Source organism: Antennarius striatus, chromosome 17 (genome assembly GCF_040054535.1).
Source record: "Antennarius striatus isolate MH-2024 chromosome 17, ASM4005453v1, whole genome shotgun sequence".
Classification (NCBI taxonomy): Eukaryota; Metazoa; Chordata; class Actinopteri; order Lophiiformes; family Antennariidae; genus Antennarius; species Antennarius striatus.
In genome coordinates, this window is record NC_090792.1 from 3,624,035 (window position 1) to 3,636,820 (window position 12,786).

Below are 12,786 nucleotides of genomic sequence, written 5' to 3' on the forward strand. Positions count from 1 at the left end.
AATTTCAGTCGTGTGATCTATTACGTGGTGATCCCAGTGAGAAAATTCCCTTTACATATAATTGACTCTCAAACATATCATGAATCATTTACACACATATTCTATTACTTCTCTAGTAAGTGGTACCGACTCTACTCACCTCAACTCATCTTTGGTATCTTGCATATTTCCATAATTCCTTGGTTTAGCTGGTTGTCATAGTGATGCCAGGCAAAATTGCTGTCACGCACTCATCTCCTGAGCTTCCCAGTAGTTATTAAAGTCAGGCATGTCTGCAACCGCCTCAATATAACGGCCAAAATAAAAACAGTTCAATCCACTTAAGCTATTGTGAGGCGCAGCAATCTGCCTGTTTCACATGAGCTTCTAGAACCTCCTCAGTCTTCAGAACTGCAATGTAGTTGACACTAAAAAGTAGAACCAGGTATGTGGAATCACTTCTACTGTAGGGGTGTGTTTAGGATTTCTATGTCAGGGGTCACAGAGGGGCCCAACACCCATTTCCTTATTCAGTAACTTTCATATAAACTTCTTTCCTGTTTTGTTCTTGCCTCAACAGCATTGGGAAAGACGCACATAATTATGTATATTTTGCAAATTGTTCCTTGTTCAAGAACACAATGTCGTAGAAGCTACAGAAATAAGTTTACAGTTTCTTAAGTTTACAGTTGCATGAGCGAAGTCAGCTTGTGTTTGGCTAACTATTTAACCCAGTAACCCAGTGTCTGAAGCGAGTTTCATGTTAGGGAAGCGGGCTCGACATGCCCCTCTCCTGTGTGTCTGTTTGTATGTAGGTTCACTATGATGCTGGGGATACACCACACACACACACACACACACACACACACACACACACACACACACACACACACACACACACACACACACACACACACACACACACACACACACACACACACACACACACACAAAGTGCAACACGATGGAGTTCTTTTTCATGATGTGCTCTACCTTCTTGCACTGCTGCCCTCCAGCTGTGTCTGTTCAAGGCCATGCGCTTCCAGTCCTGAGATGTTATCCGGAATTTCTTGAGATTGGTCTTGAGGTTGTCCTTAAAGCGTTTCTTTTGCCCACCTAGGGCTCGCGGACCTCTCTCCAGCTGGGAGTATAGCATCTGTTTGGGGAGACGGGTGTCAGACATGCGGATGAGATGTCCTGTCCATCGGAGTTGGTGCTGCATTATTAATGTGGTGATGCTTGGTATTCTGGCTTCCTCCAGAACGCTGATGTTTGTGCATCTATCCTCCCATTTGGTCCTGAGTATTTTTCTCAAGGTTCTCTGGTGGTGTTGTTCAAGAGCTCTCAGGTGCCTGCTGTAGGTTGCCCATGAATCTGCCCCATACAGTAAGGTGGGGAGAACCACAGCTTTATACACCAGGAGCTTGGTGTCGACCCGGAGGTCTCTGTCTTCAAAGACTCTTTTCTGGAGTCGGGTGAACGCTCCACTGGCACAGCTCAGGTGATGGTTGACCTCAGAGTCAATATCTGCTTTGGAGGAGAGAAGGCTGCTGAGGTAGGGGAAGTGGTCAACATTTTCGAGTGTAGTGTTGTACACGTTTATGATGGGCGGAGTAGATGGCTGGTTGGGAGGAGGTTGATGTAGCACTTGGGTCTTCTTGATGTTTACGGCCAGGTCCAGGGATCTGTATGCCTTAGCAAAGGCGTTCAAGATGCCCTGGAGGTCTTCTGCAGAGTGTGCTGCAATTGCATTATCATCCGTACACTGGAGCTCCATGATTGTGTTGGTTCTGGTCTTTGTTTTGGCTTTGAACCTGTTATGGTTGAAGAGCTTGCCATCGGTTCTGTACCAGATTGGGATTCCCTGTGGTAGTTCTTTGCCAATGAGATGGAGTATGGCGGCAATGAAGACAGAGAACAGGATGGGTGCAATAATGCATCCCTGTTTGACCCCTGTCTCTACAGTGAAAGGCTCAGACATGGAGCCACTGTTGTTGAGCACTGTGGCTGTCATTCCAATAGTCTCAGTATTCTGACGTATTTATCTGGGCAGCCATACCTCAGAAGGACGCTCCATAGGGCCTGGCGATCCACCGTGTCAAAGGCCTTTATCAGGTTTATGAAAGCCATGAACAAAGACTGTTTATACTCACAGAATTTCTCCTGGAGTTGGCGTGCTGTAAAAATCATGTCTGCAGTGCCTCTAGATGGGCGAAAACTGCACTGCGATTCTGGGAGAGCTTCCTCAGACAGTGGCAGTAAGCGATTGGCAAGAATACGGGCAAGTACTTTGCCGACTGTTGAAAGGAGTGAGATGCCCCTATAGTTTCCGCAAACGGCTTTGTCCCCCGTCTTGAAAATGGTCACTATCAGAGCATCCCTGAGCTCTGAGGGGAGTTCTTCTTTTTCCCAGACCTTCAGAAGGAGGGCATGGAGGCAGCACTAGAGCTCTGGTCCACCTTCCTTTAGGACCTCAGCTGGGATTCCATCTGGCCCAGAGGCCTTGTTGTTCTTCAGGCTCCTGATGGCATCTTGGACCTCTGGTAAAGTGGGAGGTTCACCCATGTCTTCCCTGATGGGACTCTGAGGGATGTGACTGAGGAAATCTGAGGGAGTTGTGCTGTTAAGGTTGAGGAGTTCCTGAAAGTGCTCTCTCCACCGTTTTTCATTATGGACTTGTTGTCCTTCAACAGCTCCTGCCCGTCCTTAGAGCGTAAGGGGTTTTGGCCGCGATGGCTTGGGCCATAAATGGCCTTAGTAGCGCTGAAAAAGCCTCTGGTGTCACCAGAGTCTGCCAAATTCTGGATTTCCAGTGCCTTTTCTGTCCACCAGGTGTTTTTGATCTGCCTCACCTGGCTCTGGACGTCAGCCTTGGCTCTAGAGTGAGCATGTCTCTTTGATTTGCAGGTTATGTCATTTTGCCAGACACGAAAGGTTTCCCTTTTCTTGGAAGATGTGCTGTTCTATCTCTGTGTTGTTCTCATCAAACCAGTCCTGATGCTTTCTGGACTTGTAACCGAGAGTGGCACTGAAGGTATCAAGGATGGAAGACTTGAGCAGGCTCCAGTGTTCTTCAATGTCCTCAGGGTATTCCTGGTTGAGGCTTTCTCCAAGAGAGGCCTGAAGCAGCTGCTGACTAGTAGTTTCATTCAGACTCTCAAGGTTTAGTCTCTGCTGGATCTGCTTCTTTTGCAGTCTCCTCTTCCTCTTGAGTCTTATGGACATCATGGATCGTATCAGGCGGTGATCTGTCCAGCAGACCTCTGAATCCATCATGGCCTTTGTGATGCTCACGTCGCGCTGATCCCTGTCTCTGACAATGACATAGTCAATAAGATGCCATTGTTTAGAGCGAGGGTGTCTCCATGAAGCCTTGAGTTTGTTCTTCTGGTGAAAGATGGTATTGGTGATGGTAAGGTCGTATTGAGCACATTTGCTAAGAAGTAAAACCCTGTTGGAATTTTTTGTTTCCAATGCCTTCCTTTCCAATGGTGCCCTTCCAGAGGTGGTGGTCACGGCCCACTCTGGCATTGAAATCTCCCAACATAATGATCTTATCCTCCTTGGTAATTATTAACAATTCCTCATCCAGACAGACATAAAAGGTCTCCTTTACATCCTCATCGGAGACAAGGGTAGGTGCATAAGCACTAAGAACTGTCGCCGTCTGGTTATTGGCCAACACCAGACGGAGGGTCATCAGGTGCTCACTGATTCCCACAGGGAGTTCAGAGAGCTGACTGATCAGTTGGTTCTTGATGGCAAAGCCAGCCCCATAGGTCCTAGGCTTTTCTGTGGCCTTTCCTTTCCAGAGTAAAGTGTATCCACCCTTTTCCTCCTTCAGATGACCTTCCTCTGCCTGTCGGGTTTCTGAAAGAGCAGTCACGTCAATCCGGCATCTTCTCAGTTCCCTGGCAATGATGGCGGTTCTCCTCTCCGGCCTATCACTGGTTGCACTATCCATTAGTGTGCGCACATTCCAGGCTCCAAAATTCATGTGTCTGTGTTTTCGACCGCATATTGGTGATCCCTCTGGACGCGGTACTCCAGTCGGGATGTTTAAGACAGGCTATGTTTAGGGCACCTTTTTCTAGCCCCTTCCCCGTCAGGGGTGAGCAGAGTGAATCCTAAAAAGGGCTGCTCAGTCATGGATGCAGCTACCGAAGAGCTCTTTCTGTCTCAGTCCAAGAGCCCAACGATCATCTAACATCCACCGCCTGATGTGCCAGCTTGTGACCAGGGGCTTCCAGACTTCACAATCCTGCCCCCGTCGCCACTTACTGGTCGCCACAGGACTTTAATCCGGGATGTAAGGTGGATTCCCAGAAAAAGACGCCTGTGCGTGACTTTGTTTAAATTGGGGAGACTGGTGCACAGACAGTCACCACACTGTCATTGACAGATTGGGGTCAGAAATCCAGTGGCATGGAGACCAAGACGACTGGTGACACTTTTCTGCTGCAGCCTTCATCTGCCTTCCACAGCCGCTGTGACACTCCCCTTAGGTCAGCCATCATCCTCCGCCTGGTCCACTGTTGAGGTCTTCACTATTTACCCACAGCCGGGCCAGTGGTTGATGGACAGTAGCGCATGTCCACACTCCAGTGGGCATACATGCCGCATCTCTGGGGCCCACTGCTGCTCCGAGATCCTGCACAACTTAGCCTGGAGCCGCAAGGTACCAGTTGCCGTGTGTGACCACGAGGAGGCGTGTGCAAGAGACTATGTATGGCTGAGGAGGCTTATGCACTCGGCTCCTCTTTTCACCCCCGGAAACAGAGGGCTAGCCGGTGGCAGTAGCTGAAAACAGAAAAGTGGCAAGCAGAGGCAGCATGCAGGCAGCGTGCAGGCAGCATGCAGGCAGCAGGCAGGCAGCGTGCAGGCAGCATGCAGGCAGCATGCACTAACTACAGCCACTACTACCACTCTAACACTACTGCACTGACGCATCACATGCCCTGTGCGCGCGCACACACACACACACACACACACACACACACACACACACACACACACACACACACACACACACACACACACACACACACAAAGTGCAACACGGTGGAGTTCTTTTTCATGATGTGCTGCACCTTCTTGCACTGCTGCCCTCCAGCTGTGTCTGTTCAAGGCCATGCGCTCCCAGTCCTGAGATGTTATCCGGAATTTCTTTAGATTGGTCTTGAGGTTGTCCTTAAAGCGTTTCTTTTGCCCACCTGGGGCTCGCAGACCTCTCTCCGGCTGGGAGTATAGCATCTGTTTGGGGAGACGGGTGTCAGACATGCGGATGAGATGTCCTGTCCATCGGAGTTGGTGCTGCATTATTAATGTGGTGATGCTTGGTATTCTGGCTTCCTCCAGAACGCTGATGTTTGTGCGTCTATCCTCCCATTTGGTCCTGAGTATTTTTCTCAAGGTTCTCTGGTGGTGTTGTTCAAGAGCTCTCAGGTGCCTGCTGTAGGTTGTCCATGATTCTGCCCCTACAGTAAGGTGGGGAGAACCACAGCTGTTCACAAACATTAAAAAAAATCCAAAGACGTGTACGTACCTGTCAAAATAGAAAGAGGCAGCATTCATGCAGTATCAGGTAGTGAGAATCACGACACCCTCCTGATTCAACCTGTATTAGTCTTCTGGTACATCGTCATGTTGTATTAACCTAAACATGGTGAACAACACATGGCAAAGTTTTTTTTAAAGCTTTTTATATTTAGCCAAAAACAAATGAGTGTTCTCACTTATTTGTTTAAAAGTCCAGGCATGATTATTGGTTGTTTTTCCTGAACCAGTAATTCATCTTCCATTACACGTACACATTCGATCAGCTGTCTAAGTACGATGAAAGTAGGTTTCACACCTACTTTCACCCACACCTGGGGTCAAAGGTGAAAAAAAAATCAATAACCTGAAAATTAAATGTTTGGGGGAGAGGTGGTTATTTGAAAAATTGTCTCGTAATTGCCTTATTGTTTTTATTTTGTTTTTCCAGGATTAACAGGATATGAAAAACAGAAAGAATCTTCTTCTTCTTTTCTTTTGGCTTTTCCCTTCAGGGGTCGCCACAGCGAATCAATTGCCTCCATTTAGCCCTGTCTTCAGCATCCTCTTCTCTCACACCAACTACCTTCATGAAAAACAGAAAGAATGCATAAATAATAAAGCAAATAATAAAGCATAAATAATGTATAATGTGAAAAATGAACAGAAAGTGACTCCTACCAAGAAAAGAATAAAATTAATTTGGTGTTTGTCAGGTTTGTAATAAAAATATGCTGACAGATGTGTTCCAGTTCAGATGATTTCTGTTGACTAGCCTCAAGACGCCAGTTCAAACAATTACTGCAAACACTCCAGAGCTCATTGTTGTGTAGGCATCTGTGAGCCTCATCCAGTTAGCAGGTGGTGCAGGTCTGTAGGCCGTTTAGTTGTGAGTCATCAGCATTTGTTACACCATTTGGGATGCATTCTGCCTGTTCCTTTGTGTTCACGTACTGGAGGAAGTTCAGCTTCCTCCTGTTCCCAAAGGACTGAAACCTGGCAGTTGTGTTGGATGCTTTCACGACAAATCACGCCAGGCTTCGATGAAGACAATGAACTATTTGACTGTGCAAATCGCAATAATCAATAATATTGATAAACTGCTGTGCAGTTCAAATGGCAAAGCAATAGCTGTGGGAGTATGAAACCATTTGTCAAACCACTAGAGGCTTTTTAACCCGAGAAACAAGCTCATGTATTCATCCTTGTTTCTGCCCTGTTCTAATTCATAAAAAAAACGTTAACAGTCTTTTCATTGTGTTAAAATTTCACGCAATGAAAAAACTGTTGATGTTTTTTTTGTTGGATATCAGGCGATCCATTTAACTGTCATCAAACTCTAAATCTTGTCTTACATACAAAAAGTCTGTATTCATTTTGCTGAATTAGCATCATATTGTGACACGCTGCAAGCTGCGAAGCAATCTAGAAGAAATAAAGCATGTTTACAGCACGAATCCCAGAAATGCATTGTTTACAGGAATGTACCGTCAATTTAACTGAGCATCATGGGAAGGTGAGAAATTTTTCCAATAACACAAGCATGTGTGTCATTGGGCAGAACCAGTGTTGTTCTTGTTTGACATCCAGTGTAACGTAAGGACAAGGTCGACTTTGTGCTGTAGCAGCTGAGGGACATTTCTGCACAGACTCTCTGAGATGTGAAGTCAATCTTCCCGTCATTACCAATCCTCTAACGCAGAGGGAGTCAGCTGCAAAACAGAGTTCTGAAGACACTGCGACAAACACATCAGCAGGTGAGAAGAACCTCAACAGTTTGGGATCAAGTATTTCCTTCATTATAAGGAGGCTGCAAATGCGAATCTATTCTAAACTTTGATTAATAACAAGAAAACACCCAGCAGTAGAGGTGGAGCATGAGTTTGTATCTGAGGTGGAGGCTCCTCAGATACAAAAAAAATTCTACTTCATTGGCATTGTGCCGCCATCCACTCTCCACTGAAGAGGAACCATGAGGACACACTGACAACACTCCTCCACAAGTTGAAGGTGGAGTTCTGTGGTCGCAATCTTGACAATATAATGATGTATGTATGTATGTCATCACTGCTCTGTTGGATCTACATCTGTAGATCTACATCTGACTCTGTTATAAGTGAGGGAGGGTCAGACATATTTTGAGTATGAATCTTCATCAGGTTTCAGTACGGGAACCAAAAAAAGGGTCCACATGGTGTCCTAGAGATAGTGATTGATGATCTCCTAACTCTGATCTCCTAACTCCAATACAAAGTGGAACACGGTTATCGTTGACACCTATCAGTCACTTTTTTTTAACTTAGATGTGATTTTCATGTTTCATTAATTTCTAAGAAGGGTAAACTTACCTGACCCCAGATCACTAACCCAAACCCAAACATGTCAGATGATGAGCCAGATGACATGTAAAGATCAAACTCCATTGGAACAATGTCTGCATGTTGTGTTAAATACATGTATATATTATTAGATGAGAGGGTAAAGGTTTACCATTAAACATCCTGCTATAAAGCTTGCTTGTTTAAATTCTGGGAGTCTTGAGTTTGAACATTATTTTTAATGCACTGACTTTTAAATAATTCACTGTGTTATTCAGATGATCCATCGCCTTATGACAGGACGTACACTCATCACCACATGTGTGCAGCTTGTTTGTGACACGCTGAAACCCACCAGCCTGTCGTGTTACTGCATGTTGTACTGCCTCCTTCTGTGTTTTTAAAGGAGCTATTATTAACTCCTGCGGAGGTGAAGCACTTTCCACTTCTCGGGGATTAATGAAAAGGTAGCGTGTGAATAATTTAGCGTTGTCCTCTTCACTCATTGCAGAACTCAGTTTAGACAGATACCTTCAGTTTCTCCTCCAGAAGTCGACACAGACATCGTCCGATACCAGTGAGATGTATTCTGATTCTGTTGGTGCATTCTGTTTGTTACTAAGTAGTATATGAGTGCCATATTATTATAGACATTAATATTTTATTAGTAGAATGAGAAATCTATTCTGGAATTTTAAATAACCTCAGCACTTCAGCAGTTAATTTTCTTTTGGCTGCCAATTCCTCTTTAAACCATAACTTAACAGCATTTAGAAAACTGCTTAGATTGCAGTTGTGGAAATACGTATAAGGAGTTGGAGCTATTTATTCAGCTTTGAAAACACACTCCACTTTGGTGGGGTCATGAAAAAGTTGCTGCACACTGAAAGTTATCTTTACCTTGAAAGCATAACTTTTTACAGTTCAGTCATCATTTTTTTCAAGAGTTTGTTGGACTTATTTTTGAAAAATGTGTTGACATTACATTTTTTTTCTTTTACTAAATGCCATATGCTATTTTTCAGACTTAAACAAAGCAATTGCAAATTCCAATGGGACAACCTGGAAAAGTTCATTAAGAGAATAAGATGGCTTTGTTTCCTCTATCGAGTACATCATGTTTTTATTCTGTATGTAGATTTGTTATCAGAGATAAATTACAGGAACAGCTTCCACTAAACGTTGAGGAAAAGTAGGAAACACATCAAGAATAAATAAACTATAGTATATTTGATTCATATCTGGACCAAGGGGTAGATGCAGGATTTTTCTTTTACAACTTTCCTTTTTTGGGTTTCAAAAATAGTTATAAATAGTGATTCAAACACAAACACATCATAAAAAGACAGCTTTTACGATAAAGTGGGCAGACATCTCAACACTTTTCCTTTCGTCACCTTTCTGAAAATGATGTAAAGGCACCAGTACCAAATAAAAAAAAAAACACTGCAAGAAATTTGCATGATGATTTGCACCAGTTGAAGCAACAAAAGCAAATAGAACTCGCTTTGTTTACCCAAAGACTGACAGACAGTGAGTTTAAGGGAACGATGTGTGTTGTTTGAGCCTGTACATGTCAACAAATTAGGACTTCGACTTGCATAGAAAAAGCCGGATACAGTATTAAAGAGATCTAGCTTAATTAATTCAAAGTAATAAATAATAGATGAAAGATGACATAATATGTTAATATTGTATGAATACATTCCCAGTGCCTGAATTAAACTACATCTGCCTTCGGGAAAAGAACAAAGTTGTTCTTTGATCAGCTTTTCTTTGGGCTGTTTGTCCTCAGGCTTTAGCAGCGCTGGAGATCACTGGAGCAGATCTGTAGCTGCTGACATTATAAAGAGCAACAAATGGATGCAAACAAGAAGTTAGTTCAACCGTATGATTGATTTTTTTCATGTCCTTCATGATATTTAGAAAGGCACACAACCCAGAATGTTCGAATTAAGAAAACACCGTGCTCAGTTCGGTTTTCTTCAGAATCAGAGTTGTGTGTCTGCTATGGCTGAGAGGCTCCTAATGGAATCACAGGCGGTTTTATGACACTTTGAGAGTGATGTTCAGGCCTGAAATGTGATGACAGCTCTCCGGTTTCATGATACATGAAACTGCGAGGAAAATATCAGAAAAAGCGGCAATCGGAACGTCCAAACACTCGGGATGTGAAAGCATTCATGTAGTGCACGGAAAGGCACAGAAGTGATGCAGAAAGGATATTGCTGCATTATTGGTGCAGGAAAGTTCTGCTCTTGTGTGCTTAAAGTTCTGACAGTTGAGTTTAAATCATTAAGCAGGAGCATCTGTTTCCTCAGTTTCAGCCCACCTGATCAGGACTCACCTGCTTCAGATGCAGTCAGGATTCCTGCTGGACGTCATTTCCCTTATTTTTGTCATAATTTCCCATCTGCCTTTCAATAGAGCGCTATCTCAGGTTCATCTCCACATGCTTTAGGATATATATGAATGACATGGACAGGTCCCTACAGAGAGGATAAAGAGGTTACGGGTTATTAGCTCACCAGTATGGTTTGGCCACCGCTTGATCCAAAAATCCTTAAATTCTTTTCTGTTGTCCACTGAAAGACATTCCACTGCTGCTCTATTTTCTAACCACATATCACTGAATGACTGAAACTTTTTAAAGTCTTAATGTATTTGCAGAAACAATGAAGTTGATGAGGTGTACCTTTAAATAGAGGCTCGTTGTTTTTGCATTTTTATAAATAAAATCAAATGTAAAATGTGACAAATAATTACCACAATTTATTTCATTAACGTTGTGCAGAAAATCACAGCAGTCTTAGCCTCTTGCTGTTGATGTGAGGATATGATTGTGTCTGGTGTTGAGAAGAATACAACCTGCATATAAATCATATGCAATTTTACATGGTTTTGTTTAGTCTTCACAGGTTTCATTCTTCCTTTGCAGAGTAACTTTTTTTAAAAAACATTTGCTGGTGAAAGACATTGGAAATAATTGCTGCATGTAACTGATTCCCCCCAATAGAAATTAAAAACTAAACTTACAAACATCAGAGCAAACCTAAAACATCCTTTTGGTCTGGTCAGAGGAATACCTCGAGGCTTGTGTAAAATCTAAAGTCAAATGTGCCATGAATGAGAGAGACTCACAGGTCAGTCGGTGTTCACACACACCAGAGGGCAACCTCTCCACCCCCTACTGCGGGCCTTTGCAGGAAGAACATGAATTATTGACCAAAAAGTGCTCTGGAAAACTAAAAGAAGTTCGACATAAAGAGTCTCCAGTGTTGCCATTTGAAAACTCATTCTCTGCAAGACACAAGCTGCCCTTAAAACCCGACGGAGTGACCAGCTGTGAGCCAGTATGGGCTGACAAGGAATGCAAAGCAATCATTATTTGAGGTAGGCTGAGCGCCCCCACATCAGACCAGCAGACTGGAAAACACACAACTGAAATGTCACTGTCCTGCTGGTTTCACCGATTCTTTCCCAAGATCAATAATTTAGTTGTCAGAAGGACCATTGAATCCAAGCACAATGATGTGTGGTGAAAAATGAATCGTTTCACACTTCAAACATTAGTTCCCAGTTAGACTGTCAAGCTCCTATTTCTGTGAACACACAGATTATACGGCAAAAAAAATAAAACAAAAGTCAGAAATACAGATTTTGCTTCATGTCTTCTTTCCTGTCGTCCTCTTAAACTGTCCTGTCTGACAAACAAGAAGAACATTAGATGAAAACGTCTTTCGGTGACAGAGGGAGGTTCTGGAGCTCCTCATCCGACAAGCAGAGGATAAAATCAACCCTCATGTAATCTAATCCCAATCCCAGTTGTCCCCTTTACCTCTATGCAGCACACAACTCCTTTTTGCACACTCTTGTGTCAGACAGTGGTCCTGTTTCTTCAGCGGATGGAGGGTAGTGGTCATCCAGCCCTCCAGATGGCTGTTCAGACAAAGACTTCTCATATCAGACTCGTGTTCTCATTTTCTGTGGGTGTGAATGACATGACTGTTGTATGTCTTTTCCAATTCAGAAATATCTGTGATAATTATCTTAACTGTAATGGAACTAATGTCCTGATGATGTGTTGACTGGCATCACATTTCCTAGATGAGTGATTTCAAACCATAATCATAGAAACTGCGATGAGGGTGAGGGTGACAATTAAAGAGCGGAATTGGGTCAGAATTATTGTTATCTCTGGACTTGAATGTAAAATGTTTCCTGGGTGCTTCTGTCACACACCTTCCTCTTATGGTGGCTGGTTATTTAGCTCACACACTGAAGAGGGTGTTGTTCCATTCAGTGTCAGAAATGACAGCATCTTCACTGCATGTCGACTGTGTGATCTCTGTGTAAAAAGGACCCGAGAAAACATTAACAGCTTGAGCCACTTCACAAGTGACCCACCATTAGTCTCCGTCTAACAGGGCCTTGAACTCACATTAAAGGAAGGAGCTGGTCCCTGCTGGCACGAGTGTGATGCTGAGCTCTGCTCCAGATGAGCCTGAAAAACAACGGCTGCTCAGTTTAACCGCCACAGCCTTTTCAGAATTTGATTTTTTTTTTTCATTGATTTTTGATTTGGTTCACCTGATTTTGTCATCATTGTCATCATTTTAAACAATATTTTTCAGCATTGTTTGTTGCATCATCGGCCAGTTCCCCGATGGGTGGGTAATTGTTTGTATGTTTGAGTTCTGAGTCACATTTCCATTGTGTGTTACTGGCTCTGTATGCCTCAGCTCCACATGCCTTTCTTTGGTTTTCGACTGGATAAGATCACATTGTGTTTGGAGGGTCCAAAAATATAGTACACAATGGAGTTGTGTACCATATTTTTGGCATCGCTGATTGGTCATCAAATCATCACTGCACAGAAAACAGCGTGATTAAAATCGACCAAACGGCAACACGACGTCTTGCTCGTTTTATGCGCTGCAGTGAGAGCGAGGAG

At 43.5% G+C, this 12,786-nt stretch overlaps 1 long non-coding RNA gene across 1 annotated transcript; it reads right to left on the reverse strand.

Moving 5' to 3' along the window:
- Nucleotides 1-5,997: 5,997 nt before the first annotated feature.
- Nucleotides 5,998-11,162, reverse strand: LOC137610501 (uncharacterized). The gene is made up of 3 exons (XR_011038508.1): nucleotides 10,974-11,162; nucleotides 10,180-10,321; nucleotides 5,998-6,100 (listed from the first exon to the last, which is right to left on the reverse strand). It is a non-coding gene; the product is annotated as an uncharacterized lncRNA (long non-coding RNA).
- Between the last annotated feature and the right edge of the window lie 1,624 nt (nucleotides 11,163-12,786).